Source organism: Chiloscyllium punctatum, chromosome 10 (genome assembly GCF_047496795.1).
Source record: "Chiloscyllium punctatum isolate Juve2018m chromosome 10, sChiPun1.3, whole genome shotgun sequence".
In the NCBI taxonomy this organism is placed as follows: domain Eukaryota; kingdom Metazoa; phylum Chordata; class Chondrichthyes; order Orectolobiformes; family Hemiscylliidae; genus Chiloscyllium; species Chiloscyllium punctatum.
The window spans coordinates 99,931,734-99,952,729 of NC_092748.1; the positions used below are offsets into that span (position 1 = coordinate 99,931,734).

The following is a 20,996-nucleotide window of genomic DNA, read 5'->3' on the forward strand; positions in this document are numbered from 1 at the left end:
TTTGATATGACCTTTCTTCGTTTTCCTCACTGCCTCTGTCACCTAGATGTGTAGCTTCCCACACATGCAGACTCAATGGAGTGGCATTTCGCATGCGTGATCATGCCACTGCATTAGGAGGCCATTTTACTGTCAGACCATCAAAGCCAAGCCCAACCTTGCCTTTAATTTGATCTTTTCATACACATATTCCAGGAAAGCACCCAAAATGGCAACCAAATACATAAATTCAAATGAGCCTCTCCCCATCTACTGCCCAAAAATGGCAGCATCTTCATTTCCAGCTCAATTCAGGGTAGCTAACTTGGCATAGGCTTGGGAGAGCTACGCAGTGGAAGAAGATTACAAGATTTTGAATGAGATAACACTACCTCCACATTTATTGTGCTTCAGTATGGATTTACATAAATATATTTTAAATACTGCACCGTCTCTCATGAAGCCATTACAGGATTTGAGAAATAAAATATCTAACTAATTTCCTGCATGGTTATCCAGACTAACTTTGCAGTGCAGGCTGACTTTACGCATCTGCTTTCAGATATTATCTTGCCTGTTTACATTGTGTGAAATATTCAAAGCAGACAGCCCAGCGACCTTCTACCTGGCACTACTGTAAGGACCGTTATTCCATAGCTTCATACTTCTAACAGTGAATTAATTACCTGCCTTCCTCCCTCCCCAGTTTAAATAGCTGACTACCCTCACTATTCACATCCTGCGCACCTCACTCCAGGTCACCGGCACAGAAGCAACTTGATGCATCTACATGGCTGTCACTCATTCTCTTTCTCAACTTCATATTTCCCTTGTCAGCTCACTAATGGCATCAAAGTTGTACAGAGGTCTGCAATCACAGATGGCTGTTACTCATCTTGGGACTTCATCATGTAAATCAAAGTATCTAGATATGGATCAGGTCAGTTATTCAGCATTACAGCTGTGTGTCTCTGTCTATACTGTCCCTTTCTTTAACGTATACAGATGTTTTGTCTTACAAGTGAACGGAAGTGTCATCGCTCATTGCAGTACAATGCTTGTGTCCTCAGTAGTTTCAGTTTTTGGACCCATTCGCTCCTACCTTAACATATCTTTACTTCAAGATCACAGGCACTTATAGATGAGGAATGCCTTTCAAGCCTATGTTAATTCATCTACCCTTTGACCCAATTTTTCTTTACTTGTAGTTCCATTACTCTTTTCCTCATTTTAGACTCAGAGGTGCATAGCACAGAAAACACCCATTGCAGTCGTGCCAGTCAAAAACAAACACCTAACTATTCTAATCCCATTTTCCCATTTCTTTTTCTGTTTTTAGCTCATTTTCATCTGACCTACAGGAACATCATAGGCATTGTTCTTGTGAGTAGATTAATTTGGGGACTGGGTTTAGCAGTTGGGATGTCTTGTTGCAGCTGTGTGGATGCTAAGGCCGCATTTGGACTACTCCATGCAGTTCTGGCTGCCCACTATAGAAAGGAAATTAAACTGAAAAGAGTTTGGAAAAAGATTTACTAGTATGTTACCTGGATTGGAAGGTTTGAATTGTAAGGAGGGGCTAGATAGGTTGGGATTCTTTTCCCTGGAGAGTAAGAGACTGATGGGTTACCTTACAGTGGTTTATAAAATCATGTGAGTTATACATAGGGTGGATAGCCAACAGCTTTTCCCCATGTAGGGGAGTCGAAAACAGAAGGCATACGTTTAAGGTAAGAGATACAAAAGAGTCCAGAGGGACAATCTTTTCACACAGAGGGTGGTGAGTATCTGGAATGGGCTGCCAGAGGTAATGCTGGAGGCAAATATAATTTTGTTATTTAAGAAACATTTGGACAGGTACATGGATAGGATAGTTTTGGAGGGATATGGAGCAAACACAGGCAAATGGGACTAGAATAATTGTGAAAACTGGGTTGTATGCACAAGTTGGGCCGAAGGGCTTGTTTCCATGCTGTAAACCTCTACGACTCTATAACTTCAAAGGTTTGGCAAATCCAAAGTTGTGGGGGTTTTAGACAATGAGTCCTAGGAGTGAGACATCAGTCCTTGCCAGATATTGTGGATGCACTAATGCTAAGATAATCTGCCCGTTACACAAACTGGGGCAAAGAGTAGATGAATTAAATACAAAGTATTTATCTCAGAGAAATCAGTTTAGAAGGCAAAATAAAACTGACACTAGTAACAGATAAGTCAACGAAGGCAGCAAAACACCGAGGTTCTGCATGAAGCATTCAACAATTAGGCTTAATTTATTATCCTATCCTTCAAAGCGAGTAGTACAATTTATCAAATATCAGACCTGTTTGACAGATCCTATTACTGAGCCACCAGTGATTTTTGCACTCTGACAAGATACTACATGAATATTGTCTATGAGTGAATAAAAGAGGAGACGGGATGACTCCTGAGTCAGGCAGAAGGCATGCATATTGGCTGCAGGAGATACTGGGAGAAATCATTGACAATGAACACCTGTCAGAGACAAGGACTACCGTCACCTCCTCCTGGGTGGTAAAACTGAATGTCCTGGCCCAAATATAGAATGATCAGTCACGAGGCTGCATCCGTTGCTCAAAAAGTGCCCCCGCCCTGCAAAATACCATAAATCACAATCTATAGGCAGATAGCTTTGTGACTTTAATATTAGCCACTAGTAATAGATAAAGAAGTTTAGAGTAAAGGCATGAGAGTAAGAGAAGTTATGAAGTGAAATCCATTGGCATTTTCGTAAACTTGAAATTGTAATGGCTGTCTAATTTTTCATAATGAGGGCCCTCCCTTTTTTGCTTTTTATCCTAAAGTTGGCTTAAAATGCAAGTCTTCCATCTCCACCAGAAAATGCTGTAATTGAAAGGAAGAACCCTTTTGCTGGAGGGAGGAAATTGTTTTGGAGAAGATTCTTCACGTAATTTTTTTTTGTCTTAGCAAGCAAGTGCATGTTATATTGGAGACAATGGTAGATCAGGGTGGGATTTTTAGATTCACCATAAGAACAGAATATCTCTCACATCAAGATGAGTTAATGCCTGCAATTTACCCACTTCACTGTATCATTGCAACCTATTATATTTCCACACTTTGCTATAGATTCTCTTTGCTGTCCATTTCCTAACTCACCAAGTCCAGTGTATCTATCACCGCCTGTGCTTGCTGCCCTTCACTGAAGTATTGCCATTTGGGAACCAGTTTCACAATTCTCTTCCTCACTTTCAAATCTCTCCATGTCTTTACCACCGCACCCCCATCTCAGTAATCACCCCCAGTTCTACACACACCCAAGATCTCTGATCTCCTTCAATTCTATAAGACCATAGGACATAGGAGCATAAAATAGGCCATTTGACCCATCCAGTTTGCTCTGCCATTCAATCATGGCTGACAAGTTTCTCAACCTCATTCTCCCACTTTCTCCCTGTAACCCTTGATCACTTTGATAATCAAGAACCTATCTACCTCCGTCTTAAATATACTCAATGACCTGGCCTCCACAGCCTTCTGTGGCAGTGAATTCCATTGATTTACCACTCTCTGGCTGAAGAAGTTTCTCTTTATCGCCATTCTAAAAGGTTTTCCCTTTAATCTAAGAATGTGCCCTTGGGTCCGAGTCTCTCCTATCAATTGAAGCATCTCCTCAACATCCACTCTGTCCAGGCCATTCAGTATTCTGTAAGTTTCATTTAGATCCTCCCTCATCCTTCTAAACTCCATTGAGTATAGCCCTAGAGTTCTCAAACATTCCTCATGTTAAGCCTTTCATTCATGGACTCATTCTAGTGAACCTCCTCTGGACTCGCTCCAGGGTCAGTACCTCCTTCCTGAGGCATGGAGCCCATAATTGCTCACAATTCTCTAAATGTAGTTTGACCATAGTTCTATAAAGCCTCAGATGTACATTCATGCTTTTATATTCTAGTTCTCTTGAAATAAATGCCAACATTGTATTTGTCTTCCTGACTACTGACTCAACCTGCAATTTTACCTTAAGAGAATCCTGGATTAGAATTCCCAAGTCCCTTTGCACTTCAGATTTCTGAATTTTCTCCCCATTTAGAAAATAGTCCATGCCTTAATACTTCCTACCAAAGTGCATGACCTCACCCTTTCCCATCTGCCACTTCTCTACCCACTCTCCTAACCTGTCTAAATCCTTCTGCAGCACCCTCCACCTCCTCAATACGACCTCTGTCCCTCTACCTTTCTTTGAATCATCTGCAAACTTAGTCAGAATGCCCTCATTTCCTTCATCTAGATCATTAATGTGCAAAGTGAAAAGTTGTGGTGCCAACACTGACCCTTGTGGAACACCGCTAGTCACCGGTTGCCATCCTGAGAAGGACCCTTTTATCTCCACTCTCTGCTTTCTGCCAGACAGCCAAGCTTATATTTGTGCTAGCACCTTGCCACTAACATCATGGGCCCTTATCTTACTCAGCAGCCTCTTGTGTGGCACCTTGTCAAAGGCCTCTTGAAGTCCAGGTAGATAACATCCATTGGCTATCCTTGATTTAACCTGCTCATTACTTCCTCAAAGAATTCTAACAGATTTTCAGGCATGACCTCCCCTTGATGAAACCATGCTCACTTTCTCCTATTTTACCACACACTTCCAAGTTTTCAGAAATCTCATCCTTCACAATGGACTCAAACCCTTACTAATGACCGAGGTCAGCTAATTCTGGCCTCTGGCACATCCTCGATTCTAAGTGCTGCACCACTCGTAGCTGTGTCTGCAAATGCTTGAGCCCAATGCTCCGGAAATTTCCGACATCTCCATCACTTTTCCCTCTGTAAAACCAACCTTTTCAACCAGGTCACCGGACTATTTCTTCCAATGTTTGCAAACATTCCTGTTAAGTGCCTTAGAACTTTCAACTGCATTGAAGGTGCTACACAAATGCAAATTATTTATTGGTGCCACATCGTGCACATTGTGGTGGCAGCTTTTTCATTTTGGGTTAACATCCACTTGTTATCAAGTGGAGACTGCTCAAAGGCAATTTACTGAGGATCAGCACAAACTAACAGGAATCTGATTTTCATCAATCTGGGCTGAATCTAAATGAAGTACACAGTGGTATTCAGTTTAGTTACTCAATTTCTTATTTAATACCTGCTTTGTTCCCTTCTGAATATTAACTTTAGCTGCAAGAACAATTCCTAACTCCTTGTTGAAAACATTCAATATTTTGGCCTCAGCTACCTTCTGTGGCAGAGAATTCCACTGGCTCCCCGAGTGATGAAATTCTTCATCATCTCAATCCTAAATGGCATATTCCTTCTTCTTAGAATGTGACCTCTGGTTCTGGAACAAACAACAACTTGCTTGAGGTAGCATCTTTCACACTGTAAAAGTGTCCCAGGATAGAGGCACAAGGAAAGGCAAGGCAAAGATCACTGTTAATTTTCACCTTGAGCTGACCATTGTGAAGCATTCAACATCACAAGGTTAACTTATTCCTATCAGTTCTTACTGGGAAAGTTCAGCAGGTCTGGCAGCATAGAATCCCTAAAGTATGGAAACAGGCCAATTGGCCCACCAAGTCCATAAAGACTCTCTGAAGAGCATCCCACCTAGACCTGCCCCACTACCCTTGCAACCCTGCATTTCCCATGGCTAATCCACCTAGCCAGCAAAACCCTGGACACTATGGACAATTTAGCACGGCCAATCAACCTAAGCTGCACATCTTTGGATTGCATGAGGAAACCCACACTGACACGTGGAGAATGTGCAAACGCTACACAGACGGTCACCTGAGGGTGGAATCGAACCTTGGACCCTGGCACTATGCGGCTGAAGGAAGGATCACTTGACTGGAAACACTGACTCTGATTTCTCTCCACAGATGCTGCCACACCTATTGAGCTTTTCCAACTATTTCTGATTCGGATTTTCAGAATCCGCCATTCTTTCAGCCCCTATCAGTTCTTGCTCTTGCACAGCAAGATATTGGCTCAAGCAAAAGTAGAAGTTGATGAGAGATGAGAACTTTATGCCTCACCCAAATGCTCTATCAGCATGGTTGACAGCATATTGAATCACACTGAACCTTGTTTGAAAGCACTTCACATACACTTTAAAGTAGGGGGCATAGGATGGTAAACTGAAGCAGAAACCTCAATATATTTCTTCCCTATTTCAGGGACATGAAAGCCAATTAAATTGATCCTAGTACTGAGCTATTAAAGATGATCAGGGAGAGATTTTACAACTAGAGGTGATTGTTTAAAAACAAAGGGTCACCCATTTAGGACAGAGACGAGGAAAGGTTTTTCCCTTTGAGAACTGCGAGTCTTTGAAATTCCCTTCCTCAAAAGGTAGTGAATGCAGAATCTTTAAATATCTGTAATGCAGAGGTAGATAGATTCCCGACGATTGAGGTGGTAGAGGATGATCAGGGATATACAGTTGAGGTTAAAATCGGATCAACCATGATCCTACTGAATAACAGAGCAGTCTCAAAGGGTGGAGTGGCCTACTTTTGTTCCCTCTTAGTATCGTTAAATCATGATTGAGGCTGGAGCTATCATAAAACTCACATTATCTGGGACCTCACCAACTGGAATCTCCAATACACCACCTCCACCCTACAACCAGGCTCACTGTTAACTTGATAAAATACCAATGATGTCAGTCAAAAATTATTGCAAACAAAGTAGCTGTAGAATCAAGTATTTTTCCCTAAGTGTCTACAGTGAAAAGCATTATACACGGACAGGTTCTAAGCTTCTGCAGTTTGCAGTATATGTTAAGACATGTTTTCATTCGATTTTTACTCACATCATGAACAGCAATGGGTTAGCCAGCACTTTTGATTTACTGGCACTAACATCTCCTGGTCCATGTCAGTACCACACATTTTGCTGTATTTAGATCAGCAAGTCACAATACATTTACCCAGTAAGTTAAAAGGGAAGAGTACAGGTTAAATCATAAATAGGGTTAGGTCAAACTCCACACACAATGTTCCCTAGCTCATCAAAGTGCCGGGAGAGCTGCTGTAATATGATGCTGTTCTGCATGGAGTGGAGAACAACTGGTAGACAGACTTGTCTATCTCAAATTTGGAATTAAATTGCTTTTGGGAAACAAAATAAAACAAAAGCTAGCCTTGAATTTGTGGGAGTTGCCTAGGGCTGGGTACAAGGTAACTTGCATATCTTTGATTTTTATCTGACAACTTAAGACTCTAAGCCTTTCATGTAAAATGAAAAAAGTGAAAGGTAGAAATTAGTTGTGATTATATTCAGAATATATAATTGATACTGGCAAGTGTAGATTTACGACTTATCCTGCTTGTTCTCATCTTGCAAAAGGGAACTGGGCTAGTAACTGAACTGTCCTTTTGTTAAGGAATAGAAGTACCGTATATATTCATGTAAACATCAATCTCATGTAAAAGTCGACTCCCTACTTCTGGCTCAAAAAATAATGAATTTCTCATATACTTTATGTGAAAGTCGACCCTAGTTTTTTCAGGGGTCTCTTCCTGACCATAAATGCAGCCTTAAAGGGTATGGTACTTGAATACTACCAGAATGTACTGTATAGTAACCTCAAAATTTCATTGCCGCTATAAGAAAACATGAAGTGCTTGTATTTACCAATAAACTAGAGAACTAAGCTGGGTGGCTCAGTGGTTAGCATTGCTGCCTCACAGCACCAGGGTCCTGGGTTTGATTCCTGCCTGTCTGTGTGGAGTTTGCACATTCTCCCTGTGTCTGCGTGGGTTTCCTCCTGGTGCTCCAGTTTCCTCCCACAGTCCAAAGATGTGCAGGTTAGATGAATTGGCCATGCTAAGTTGCCCACAGTGTTAGTCAGGGTGAATGTGGGGTAGGGGAAGGGTTTCTCTTCGGAGGGGCTGTGTGGACTTGTTGGACTGAAGGGCCTGTTTCCAAACTGTAGAGAATCTAATATGGTAAGAATGTTAATATGACAAAACAAGCTACGGTAAATGTGTACTGTCTACAGTAGGCTTTTGATAATCATGTTTCCGCACGCTGGTAGGCTTCCGGTAAATTACGGCAGTAATTTATATGACGTCCTGACCACCTGCTGGTATGCCTATTAACTTTTGTACATATGTGTAGACGTCCATGCACTTTATGGTATTGGTAATTGGAATACGGTACAACAGTACCGTTCTACCGTAGCAGGCAGAATGGAGACAGTTATTTTGCAGAATAATATTCAATAATGGCTACAATTCTTTTTCCTTTTGTTGTTTATTATTTTATATAGAGATCTGGCTCTTGATTGTCCGTTTTTGACTCATACCAAGCATGAATTTCATCCCCTCGAAAACAATACTCATGTAATAGTCAACCCTCTAATTTCAGCTTTAAAAAAAACAGCTAAACATTTTGACTTTTATACAAGTATATACAGTAGGTCAATATAACAGCAAGTTCAAGTTGGCTTAGTGACCCAAAGGTTCAGAGTGCAAGTGATAGGGTTGACCATAAAACAATACGCTGGGTGGGTTTTCATGTTGAGCGATGCCATACCATAGAGGGAACCCAGTTCAAACTTCTCAAACTATTACATTCTCTGCAGGTCGAGGAAACTAGTGTTATCCAGTTCTGCCTGGTGAGGTCAAACAGATCAATGTCAGTCAGAACAGATGCAAAAAAACCGAACACTGTCATGAATCACTGTCCTGGTTTATATCTAACTCTGAAGAAGCCTGAGGTCAACATGATCCACTGTAAAACAACAAAAGGACATAGAAAAGTTGGTGGGGTGAGCATCTGGGCAGCAGATGAAGTTCAATGCAGAGAAGTGTGAAGTTAAAAGCTTTGGTAGAAATAACATGGAGATACAATATAAAATAAAGGGTGCTCCACTAAGCAAGGTGTAGCAGCAGAGAGACCTGGGTTTTTATGTGCGTAAGTCAGTAAAGGTAGCTCGACAGGTAAGAGAGATTAATAAAGTATAAAATATCTGAGGCTTTATTAATAGGGGTATAGAGTACAAGAGGAAGAAGTTTATGTTGATTTTGTTTTCGACATGAGTTGGACCTCAGGTGGAGTACTGTGTACAGTTCTGGGTGTCACACTTTAGGAGGGATTTGAACGCATTGGAGAGAGTACAAAAGGGATTTACAAGAATGGTTCCAGAGATAAAAATTTTTAGTTCTGCTCAATGATTGGAGGAGCTCAATCTGTACACCTTGGATAGGAGACTTTCAGAGCTATGCGGGGACTGGACAAAGTAGATAGGGAGAAACAGTTCCCTCTCATAATAGAATCGAGAATAAGACTGCACAGATATATGACAATTTTAAAAAGAAGCGCAGATAATGTGAGAAAAGTCCTTTTCACACGGAGAGTAGTGCGAGTCTGTGACTCACTGCCTGCAAATCTGGCAGGGCAGGTTCAACTGAGGCATTGAAGATGGTATTGGATGATTACTCGAACAGAAGCAATATGCAGGGACATTGGGCAAAGGTGGGAAAATGGCACTAAATCATCTGTAGAGCTGGTGGAGGCACAATGAGCTGAATGGCCTCTTTTGCACTATATAATTCAGCCAGTCAAGTCAAGGAATCAGTGGAATGAGCAAAACGCAGGTGCCAAATCTGGGATCTTCCTGTGCTCAATAACTCATTATTGACTGGGTTTAGGGGAGTCAACACTGATTATGGTGCAGCACACTCCTTGTGATAATGCAGCACAGTAGTTAGCTTACCTGTTGTATAAGGTAATGAACTGAAGGAGCTAACAATGATTTAAAACTGAGCTCCACCCAACCTTTGGGTGGATACAACTGAGTTCTGCAAGAATTCCTGAAGGGAGTAGATGTACTCTGTTAAAACTTCCAAAGTCCTTAGTAATTACGCTTAGCAAATTCGTGTAAACTGCACTTTTGCTACCATGCAATAAACTACCTTGTAATAAGCCAAGTGCTTCTTCTGTTTAGACTCACTAGTGTTTATCCTCTACCACGGCTAATACGACAGATCTTAGACTCAGTACAGAGAATGAGGGGTTGGTCTCAGCGATATATCCAAACGAGAATGTCACATGCTAGCAGTTGTGGTATCTGAAAATCTTACTATAGCGGTTAAACTTGTATAAACACTTCCATTGTGTACACATGCTCATTAGGGAGGGACTATAGTCTTGAAAAATAGCAGAGGACAGCAAGCACCTGGAAGGGTGAGCCATCGAAAGGCAAACCTTTGACATAAAGCAGGATGTTGGTAATAAAAGAGCCCATGTCTCACAATCAGTTAGACATGTTTAATTTGTTCTGCTGTGTTCACGTAATTAGCTAAATTTGGTGCAGGCAAGAAGGAAGGCAGCTAGATTATGCTCCTGATAAATTGGGGTCCTCTGTTAAGGATTAAAAACCATTAATCACACAGTTAAAGCAAAGACTTACTTTCTGTTTCAAATAAATGATGGTATTAATGCCTATATGCAGAATCCAAATAGCATTTATAAAATTTGTAAATTTTATACACACAAGCCATTTGTAAGTGGCGAGAAGCGAGATCCTGGAGGTAAAGTTGGATGGAAGTCAAAAATGGCAATAATGACCATTTCTCACCCTATCCAATCTTTCTTCCAATTCAATGAAAATATCAAGCAAAATGTAAGATGGGTCACTAATTCTCTATCCCTGTTTTGTGCTGTGATGAAGATGCCTATGATGCATGACCATTGCTGATTTCATGTTAAAAATAAATCTTAATATGGACTGATGCTGTGATGACCTGGAAATATGCAAAATAAATTGGCAGTGATATTGAACTGACTGCTGCATTATTATCACCGGTTTCTCACTATCAGATACAATCAAAAACAAGTGCTCAAAGCTCCAGCCCCAATATTAACTAAATCTACTCAGCAACAGCAGAGTGACTTTGGTGATGATGCCTGTTTTACATCCCACTTGATACAATGGCGTTTGAAGTCGGCTAGGTGTAAAAGGGCTGCTGATTCAAACCTGGGCTGGTTAGTTGAAAATCAGGCTACAGTATGTTACAGAAAAACATCAAAATGAAATATGCATCCCATCGAGCCATTTACTGTGCCTTTTTCCACACAAGCACTCCCCTAACATCCCAGACCAAATTTACACTTCTGTTCAGTCTTCTCAATATTTAGTATTTTCTGTTTTACGAGTAACCGTCGGACTCACTTTTGAAAGAATTCATGACTGTGTTTCATCAAAGAATTTTGGCATAGCATTCGACATCCTAACCTCATTCTGTGTGAGTATTTTTACAGCCTCCCCTTTAACACAATGCTCATTAGATGGTACATAACATTGCTGCCATTTTACAATGTCTACTGGAAAGAGCACAAGACTGATCAATGTGTGAGGTTAGGACAAGGTCAGGTGAATCTGAGAGGCCCTCTATGGAGCAACATGCTATGACAACCCATTGAAGAAAAAAAACTACTTATGTGAGGAGAGGCTGATGTATAAAACCAACTGATCCTTTAAAAGAGTAGCCCACGTTTAACCATGTGGAGCATCGTGGGAGTTCTGATATCTTACTCTGTGTATGTGTGCGTATGTTGTAGATATTTCTAATACTCAATGTACAGCCTCAGGCAAGATACAGCTTGCAATCTGTCAGTATACTGAACATTTGAGACAGATGATTAGGTGATTATCAATGACAATTTAAACGACCAACCACTTTGTAACACCACTGTGGGATCTCAAGCATTTACCCATTTTTTATATTGGATGGTTCTGCACAGGGGAATGGGGGAAGCAAAGAGAGGGAGTAGACCTTGGGAGGCCTGGCCTAATGGCATTATCACTCGACTATTAATCCAGAGACCCGAGTAATATTCTGGGGACCTGGGTTCGAATTCCACCCCAGCAGAAGGTTAAATTTGAATTCAATAAAAATCTGGAGTGAAGAGTCTAATTATGACCATGAAACGGTTGTTGATTGTTGGAAAAGCCCATCTAATTCACTACTATCCTTTAAGGAAGGAAACTGCTGTCCTTACCTGGCCTACATGGGACTCCAAACTCACAGCAACGTGGCTGATTCTTAACTGTCCTTTGGGCAATTAGGAATGGGAAACGAATGCTGGCCCAGCCAGTGATGTCTAAGTGCTGTGAACGAATTGAAATAAGGTTCACAATCCAACCTGATCCCTCTGCATTTCTCAGCTGGGACTGCTCGATGCTGAAGCCTTTTAATATCAGAGGTGAAAATCCTCTCGCCAATGGCTCCACTGTAGACCGTGGCACAAGAACTAGCTTCATACAAATACAAACTGTGACACTGAAATTACTGATAGTAAAAATTTTGCGTCAAGTCACTGGATAACTCTGAAAAGCCAGAGAGCCAAGAGCAGCTTGACAACATTGGGACTGATAAAAAAATAAACAATTTCAGCTCTTTTCAGAGCCAGGGATCAAACACAACTTACAACCCAGGTCAGTAATTCCATGTCATTTCCATTAAGTCACTTTAGTCATTTCCATTAAGTTTGAATCTGTTTAGAAAAGATCAAAATACTGCAGATGCTGGAAGTCTGAAACAAACAGATAAAATGCTGGAAAAGCTCAGTAGGTCTGGCTGCACCTGTGCAGAGAGAAACAGCATTTACATTTCGAGTATAGTGTGATTTCTTTCAGAACTGCTTGAACCTACTGTCTGGTTGATTTGATTTCAGCTCAGATGGAGTGTCTTTTCAGGCCTGCGCTGCCCCATGGAGCCTTTTTCACTCAAACGCTCCTCCAACCAATCAACTCTGGGAAAGGCAGGAGGCATTTAATGGAGTCAATGAAGCCCTCTCCTGCTGACTGGTGAAAACCTCGTACTGGCTCCTTTGGGCTAAGGCCCAACAAAAGGCCATCAGGTGCTTACAAAATTGTGACAGGCCTTCAAGGATTCCAGGTGGGGGCTGGCAGAGTTCCAAGGAAAGGCCAGCCGCTTGGCACTGTAGGCAGTGCCGATTGGAGTGGTGGGGGCTGTGGCCAGGGTTGTGTACACCAGAGGCCCAGGATATTGCCAAGGAACCAGAGATGAAGAAGGACAAGATGCAGATCTTGACTTTGGGGGCCACTGGGTGGTGGGGAATGAAAAAGAGGGGCAATTACAAGCACCAGTAAATTAAGGATATCCCTCCACTCCACAAGACAATGAGCATTCCTCAATGACTTAAGGGCTTCAATTGGCCCTTGATGAACCTTCCCACCAAGTCCTTAATAAGGATGTGGGTGAGGGGCAGGTATTGGGTTGCTATCTGACACCCTCTTTACTGATTAAGTGAGGATTCCCCAGTCATAGACTCACCAACCCTTCCCCCGTTCCACCAACCCCCAGTCTCACTCACTCTCACACACACACATAAATGTCCAAATTCAGACAACTGCACTTAATTCCTCACCTAAAATACCTTAAAAAGTCTAATTTTAAAAGAAGAACAAATCAGAAATGAACCTGAAAAGGATGAATAGTTGTGAATGACTCAAAGGCACCTGCTGCACCCCACCCCGACTCACAGCTAAAAGCCACAAATCCACATTAAATTGCTGCTTCAACCTATGGTTTTTTTTTGAAGGCATTGGCTTGAGGATTGGGTTCAAAGGATTAACCGAGAGCAATATAGCCAATCAGTTGAAATAATCAGATGAAGGATTACCCAAAGGAATGTTAATCACAGCCAACACTACTAGCAGGGAGAGGCCTGAGATTTGAATCACCAACCTTGTAAATTGGTTAGATGTCAAACTCTAGAGTGGTCAATTTGGCCACAGCTAGACAGTGATTCAAGCAGGTGGCATTTTCCCTTTTTCATGCTAAAACCTTTAAGACCAATGTTTCTGTAAATGGCTTTTACACTGAGTAAAATTGGGTGGGCAAATATAAAGTTATCATACGTAGTTCCTATCCAAATCCACCGAGTTCTTCTTCTCTTGGTAACAGCAGATGAAATTGCAGATTTCGATCAGCCCAAAACGTCAGGAAAGATCCCGATTAAGATGGAATTACATACTGAATCATGAGAAAGTAATGGTCCTAAATATAACCTAATGGAGGTGAAGAATGGGCCTAGCACAAGATCCAGCAGCATCAGCAGTGGCTGCATTCGTGAGGTGGGCTGAAGCAGACTCATGGTAGTGGTGGAGTCGAGTTTGGGCGGTACCTGGTGGCATTGGTGATGTCTGCAGTGACGAGGTCCAGTGAGGAGTCATAGTGGCGAGGGCATTGATGGAGGCAAGATGGTGCCCAAGAGTGGCAATGTTTGTTCAAGCAGCAGCCGCACAGTGGTGAAGGGAATCCATGCCTAGCCACCAGACCCATGGCCCATGACAGAGTACTTAACAAGAAGGACTTTAAAGTTGAACACTTTTTCTCTATTTCTTCACTTTTTTTGCCTTTATTTTCTTTGTTTAGGTTTTTCTTTTGTGTTTTAAGATGGTGCTGGAGAGTAATGACACTATGCAACACTCTTCACTGTATTTTTGGAACAAAATATATGTCACAGCAAATAATTTAAATTGAAAGTGACTCTGCTACTAGTAAAGATCCTGTAATAGTGCAAATAAAAGTAGAATTTGACTTATTCTGCAAGCGTACAACATGGCCTTGGGTTTGCCATCATTTTCTTCTGTTGCTAGGTGATAGGATTGCGCTAGTGAATGCTGGGAGACCTCTCTTTTCAATTCTGCCAGGAGACTGTACTCTGTTGGGTGTCAGGAAGAGGCAAGCTGATCTTAAATTGTACCATTTGAAGGATAGTAATGCCTAGGTTGTTGTACCCTGTGAGGGAGCTCTTGCTAATTGTACCCATTGGGTATTTTAAAGTGTGCATTGAGGGAGCACTAACCAACATAACATAACATGAGAGGTCAATACCTCTCATTTGAAATAAGTATTTTCTACTGATGTCTGCCAAAAGCTAGGTCTTTGATGATTATTAACCACCAACAACAAAGTACCATGATTGTTATTACAGTGTCCACCAAAGCCACAACATGGTAAATCTGGAAATCTCACCATCATGACCATGGCACTCATCTTCAATTGCTGTAAAAACCCTTCCGGTTCACAAATGTCCTTTGGGACAATAAATTAGCCATATTACCTGGTCTGGCCTACATGTGAATCCAGACCCACTGAAACATGATTGACTCTTATCTACCCTGCGAAATGGTCCTGGCAAAACATTCAGTTCAAGGACACTTGAAGGATTCCTATGGAAGAAACTAAGACTGTTCTATAGCAAGGAAAATATTTATGATTGGCCTTATCTTATTGCTTAACAATGATCTTATTGGGTGCAATAAGAAGAGCAAATTTATGAGCCATCAAGGTCCAGGAATTCACGGAAAAACTCTAAAGTTAATTAAGCACATTGGTATATGAAAACAAATTGTTGTTCACATTTGAACAGAGCTGCCAAAACCTGGGAACTCAATATTTGTTCTTTGCTGACATACTTATCATAAGGCATTCCAGTTTTAGGATATGTGTCTTGAAATTTCAGAATTGTTCAGTTTTTGCAGTTTGTTGCCAAAAGATACTTAATTAGCACAAAATGAATTGACAAAAAGTCAATTCCCTGTTAACAGCCGCAGTAACTACTTACAGTATTTACGGATTGGATTTAGCCCAATTGACTAAAATTCAACATGATCATGTCGTGTCTGCTTCTCCTGCACAGAATTTGTTGCGTGCAGCCAACTTTTACTGTATCCTGTTACTAAGAGACATAAATACTATCCTTTGGCTGGAAGAACCCAAGTAGAACTGATGTACTTAGGTTTCAGTCAAAGCTGATTGGGGAACAGTGATGCATTTGGCTTGCTGTGTTCTCTTTATGGAAATTTTGCTTATTTAAATTTCACTGACTATGACAGAGAATAATTCCTGATTAAATAGCTCGTGACGTTTCTGTATCCTTAACAATTGTGGATAGGGGAACCATTCAGATGTGCACTGATGTTTATACAATGATATTTGGCTTAGATCCGAAATGGGCTTAAATGGCCATTGCTGTTTGGTTAATGTATCTGGTGAGTCACTGTGCTGTGATTTTGAGCAGGGATATTTATGAGACTAAATTGTCAAATATGGGTGCAGACAAAGTTGTGTCTGGCAATAAGCAGTCTTGGAAAAACATTAACTCAACTGTGTAGTTGCAAGTTTATCTGTCTTTTCCAAAGGCCCATAGGTCTTAATATAGGGTTGCCAATTCTAGAGTCTCAAGGAATGCAGTTCAGGAAGAAGGGGAAAAAAAACCTAGAGATTTAGTAATTAAAGACAAAGAGAAAAAAAATGTGCCTATGATTTTGTTTATTTTACTTGAATGCTTTTCTCTGTCTGTTATAATGGTATTGGAGTTGGAGCAAAAGGGCTGCATGAGGAAGGACCAAGAATCATATCATATGCTTTCCAATTTAACTCTGAAGGATGACCAGGGATACGTGGAGAGCTAGTAGCAGGAAGGTAGGGTGGAGCTGTGGTGAGGGACGATCCAAGAATATATCTGAACGGAGTCTGTGACTCTGTCTTAAAGACTTTAAAAGCAAATAAAACAAGTTTAGTAATGAAGAAGAAGTTGGGACTGAAAAGATTGAGAGGAGGTTCAATGGAGATTTTCAAAATCATGTGTGGGCTGGATAGAATAGGTAGGGAGAAGTTGTTCCCATTCGCAGCAGAAACAAGAATGAGAGGGCAAAGACTTAAAGTGATGAACATGGGTGATGTGAGAAAAACCGTTTTCACACAGTGAGTTGTTAGGGTATGGAATGCTGTCTGGAAGTATGGAGGCAGGTCCAATTGAGGCATTCAAAAGGGCATTAGATTATTTCAACAGAAATGGTGTGCAGGGACATGGAGGTTGACACTGGGTAATAGAACTGGTGTAGTCATGATGGGCTGAATAGCCTTCTTCTTCTGTGACTTTCCGAATGCAAATCTAAAGTGAAAGTCTAAGCGGAAATATGCAGAATGCCGGTCAGTCTTTGAAAGGATCAATGTTTCAGCTGTGACTTTCTTTAGCACAGTTCTGGTGAAGGGCATTAAATCATTTGTAGCTGTGCTCAATGATTCAATTGCACATGCACACACACACGGATTAAAATCACAATAAAAGTTTCTGCAGCGTTATGTGGACTCTTCAATCATTAAACAGGTTTCCTGCATTTCTTACATTACTGTGCTAATTCCTGTTGCGATTAGATCTTGCTTTTATAAAGACCTCTCAAAGAGCAGAAATTCTTGAGTGATCAAGAATGGAGTCTGACTGTACAAAATTCTCCCCAAGGTAGCTATATTGCAATAATGTTGGGGGAGGTAATTAAAAGAAGCCATGCACAGAAGCCATGGTATGAGGACCATGTCATGCAAGCAAGAAGGTACATGCTTTTTGGTCAGACAAGCCCAAATCAGAGGACTGGGACCCTGGGGTCTCTATGAGTTGAACCTGCCTGCTTCACTCAGTTAACCAGGGCTGTTGAATGAACTACCTCGAGAATCTATTTTTGGTTGAGATTTTATTTTTCGAAAAAAAAAGACTTCCAGAAGCTAATACCAGATGTTCACTCTCAGCCTTCAAGGTACAGCTAGTCAGACACAGATAAAATTGCAGACTACTTATTAGAAAAGCTGCAGTGTTAGAACGCAGTTAGGATGTTACAATAATCCTTAGCTTCCCCAAGTTTCGGAGTTGTGAAGCCAAAGGCTCCAAGCTCCCAGTTGGTGATCAGTGAATACGTGTTGGGAGTGTCAGTTTGACTGTCATATAACCCACCTACAACCACTGGGAGAACTGCTCTGGTCACCTTGTGCAATAATCTCATAAACAGACAACAACCTTGTCCTGGACATAAGATCATAAAATATAGGAGCCAAAATAAGCCTTTCAGCCCATCAAGTCTGCTTCCCCATTCAATTAGATCATGGCTTTTCCTTAATTTCACTTGCCTGTCTTTTCCCGATAATCCTTAATTCCCTTATTGATTAAAGGTCTGTCTATCTCAGACTTGAATATACATAATGCCCCAGCTTTAACAGCCCTCTGGAATAAAGAATTCCACAGATTCACAACCCTCTGGGAGAATAAATTCCTCTTCATCTCCAGTGAACCCCTTATTCTGAGAATATATCCTCTAGTCTTAGACTCTCTCACAAGTGGAAACAACCTTTCCACACACAAACCTTACCAATTCCCTGAAGAATCTTGGATGTTTCAATAAGTTTGCCTCTCATTCTTCTATATTCCAACAATGGGAGGTCCAATCTACTCGACCACCATTCATAAAACAGTCCCTCAATACAGTATCAGCCGAGTGAACGTTCTCTGGATTGACTCCAATGCCAGTATATCTTTCCTTAAATAAGGGCTTTAAGACAGTTCACAGGATTCCAACTGTGGTCTGTCCAGTTCCTTCCATAAGTTTTAGCTAAATCTCACTGCCTTTATACTCCATTCCTTTTAAAACATAGGGCAACATTGCATTTGCCTTCCCTATTATCCACTGAACTAGAATGCTTGTTCTCGTGATTACTGGATGAGGACCCCTAAATCCCTCTGTTCTTTAGTTTTCTGCAGTCTTGATCTTCATTCAAATAATACACAGCTCCTCTATTCAACAGAGACAGTCAGACACACTTACGTTAGTTGTGCAAAGATGGCAAAGTGTTGTAAAGCCCTGAGCAAGTCCATATCTTTTGGAAGGGGAACAGAGAACACTGTGGCACAACTAAGGCAGCAGGAAATGAGAAAAAGTCCCCATCTATAAATGTAGGATGCACCTGAGATGCCTTTCACCAAGTTCCTCAGCTTAGACAGAGTCCGACGAAGAGGCTTGCAGCATGGGAGTTTGAAAGGGGCAATAGTTCATTGAATGCAGTAAGCACCACACTCAGTGATGATCTCTTGAGGCCCTGGGAATGCAAAGAGGGAAGTAGTAGGACATGGACCTGAAGCTCGTGTGCCCTAGCAATCTCTGGGTGTAGGTCATATTCACGTAATCTGTAAATAGCTGCAGTAATGCAGTAAGTTTCCTACTATTCATTCAACAAGAGTCTTTTGATTAGACTAGAAAGATGGTTATCCACAATACTGGTTTGGAAGGAACTGAAACACACAAGAAAATGGACAAAAAGCACTGAGGCAATCTTGGTGCCTCTGCTGTTGGAGAGTGGTTAATCTTGATGTCAATCAGCTCCTGGATTGATTAAGGTACACATCATCAGGAGGGTAATTTAAGAGAGCTAGAATGGGACAGGAGAGTGGAGCACTGGATAATGCGTCACTTAATTAAATTTCACCTATTTTCTTTCAGTTGAGGCATCAAACTTGTAACTGTTTTCTTCCTGACTGTAAGTATTAAGGACGTAGTCATGGGACAGTGTGTCAGAACTTTGCTGCTGAAAACAGCCACAGGAAGAGCCCATCGATTGGAATCCCATTCACCAACTTCAATAGTCAGCCTTCACCACCCGAAGCACAGTAGCAGCACCAGCCTGTGCCGTCTACAAGGTACACTGCAGTAACTGACCGAAATTTCTTTAACTCCACCTTCCAAATCTATGACCTCTATCACCTAGAGGGGTAAGGCCGACAGAAGCACGGGAGCATCACCATTTCCTAGTTCCTCTCTAAGACACACAGCAAACTGACTTGTTGACACTTTCCTTATTGTCAGTGGGTCACAATCATAGAGTCATAGATAGAGTCATAGAGATGTATAGCATGGAAACAGACCCTTCGGTCCAATATGTCCACGCCGACCAGATATCCCAACTCAATCTAGTCCCACCTGCCAGCATCCGGCCCATATCCCTCCAAACCCTTCGTATTCAAATACCCATCCAAATGCCTCTTAAATGTTGCAATTGTACCAGCCTCCACTACATCCTCTGGCAGCTCATTCCATACACATAGCATCCTCTGCGTGAAAAAGTTGCCCCTTAGGTCTCTTTTATATCTTTCCCCTCTCACCCTAAACCTATGCCCTCTAGTTCTGGACTCCCCAACCCCAGGTAAAAGACTTTGCCTATTTATCCTATCCATGCCCCTCATAATTTTGTAAACCTCTATAAGGTCACCCCTCAGCCTCTGACGCTCCAGGGAAAACAGCCCCAGCCTGTTCAGCCTCTCTCTATAGCTCAAATCCTCCAACCCTGGCAACATCCTTATAAATTCTGGATTAGTGGTGCTGGAAGAGCACAGCAGTTCAGGCAGCATCCAACGAGCAGCGAAATCGACGTTTCGGGCAAAAGCCCTTCATCAGGAATAAAGGCAGTGAGCCTGAAGCGTGGAGAGATAAGCTAGAGGAGGGTGGGGGTGGGGAGAGAGTAGCATAGAGTACAATGGGTGAGTGGGGGAGGAGATGAAGGTGATAGGTCAGGGAGAAGAGGGTGGAGTGGATAGGTGGAAAAGGAGATAGGCAGGTCGGACAAGTCCAGACAAGTCAAGGGGACAGTGCTTCCAGTTCAGCACTGTCCCCTTGACTTGTCCGGACTTGTCCGAACTGCCGAGCTCCTTTTCCACCTATCCATTCCACCCTCCTCTCCCTGACCTATCACGTTCATCTCCTCCCCCACTCACCCATTGTTACTCTATGCTACTCTCTCCCCACCCCCACCCACCTCTAGCTTATCTCTCCACGCTTCAGGCTCACTGCCTTTATTCCTGATGAAGGGTTTTTGCCCGAAACATCGATTTCGCTGCTCGTTGGATGCTGCCTGAACTGCTGTGCTCTTCCAGCACCACTAATCCAGAATTTGGTTTCCAGCATCTGCAGTTATTGTTTTTAACATCCTTATAAACCTTTTCTGAACACTTTCAAGTTTCACAACATCTTTCCGATAGGAAGGAGACCAGAAGTGCATGCAATATTCCAACAGTGGCCTAACCAATATCCTGTACAGTCGCAATATGTCCTCCCAACCCCTGTACTCAATATTCTGCTGACCAATAAAGGAAAGCATACCAAATACCTTCTTCTCTATCCTATCTACCTGCGACTCCACTTTCAAGGAGCTATGAACCTG

At 41.8% G+C, this 20,996-nt stretch overlaps 1 protein-coding gene across 8 annotated transcripts in view; it reads right to left on the reverse strand.

The window, feature by feature from the left end:
- The window catches only part of gli2a (GLI family zinc finger 2a), a 400,256-nt gene that overhangs the window by 132,450 nt on the left and 246,810 nt on the right, over positions 1–20,996 (reverse strand). The gene's annotated exons all lie outside the window — the stretch shown is intronic.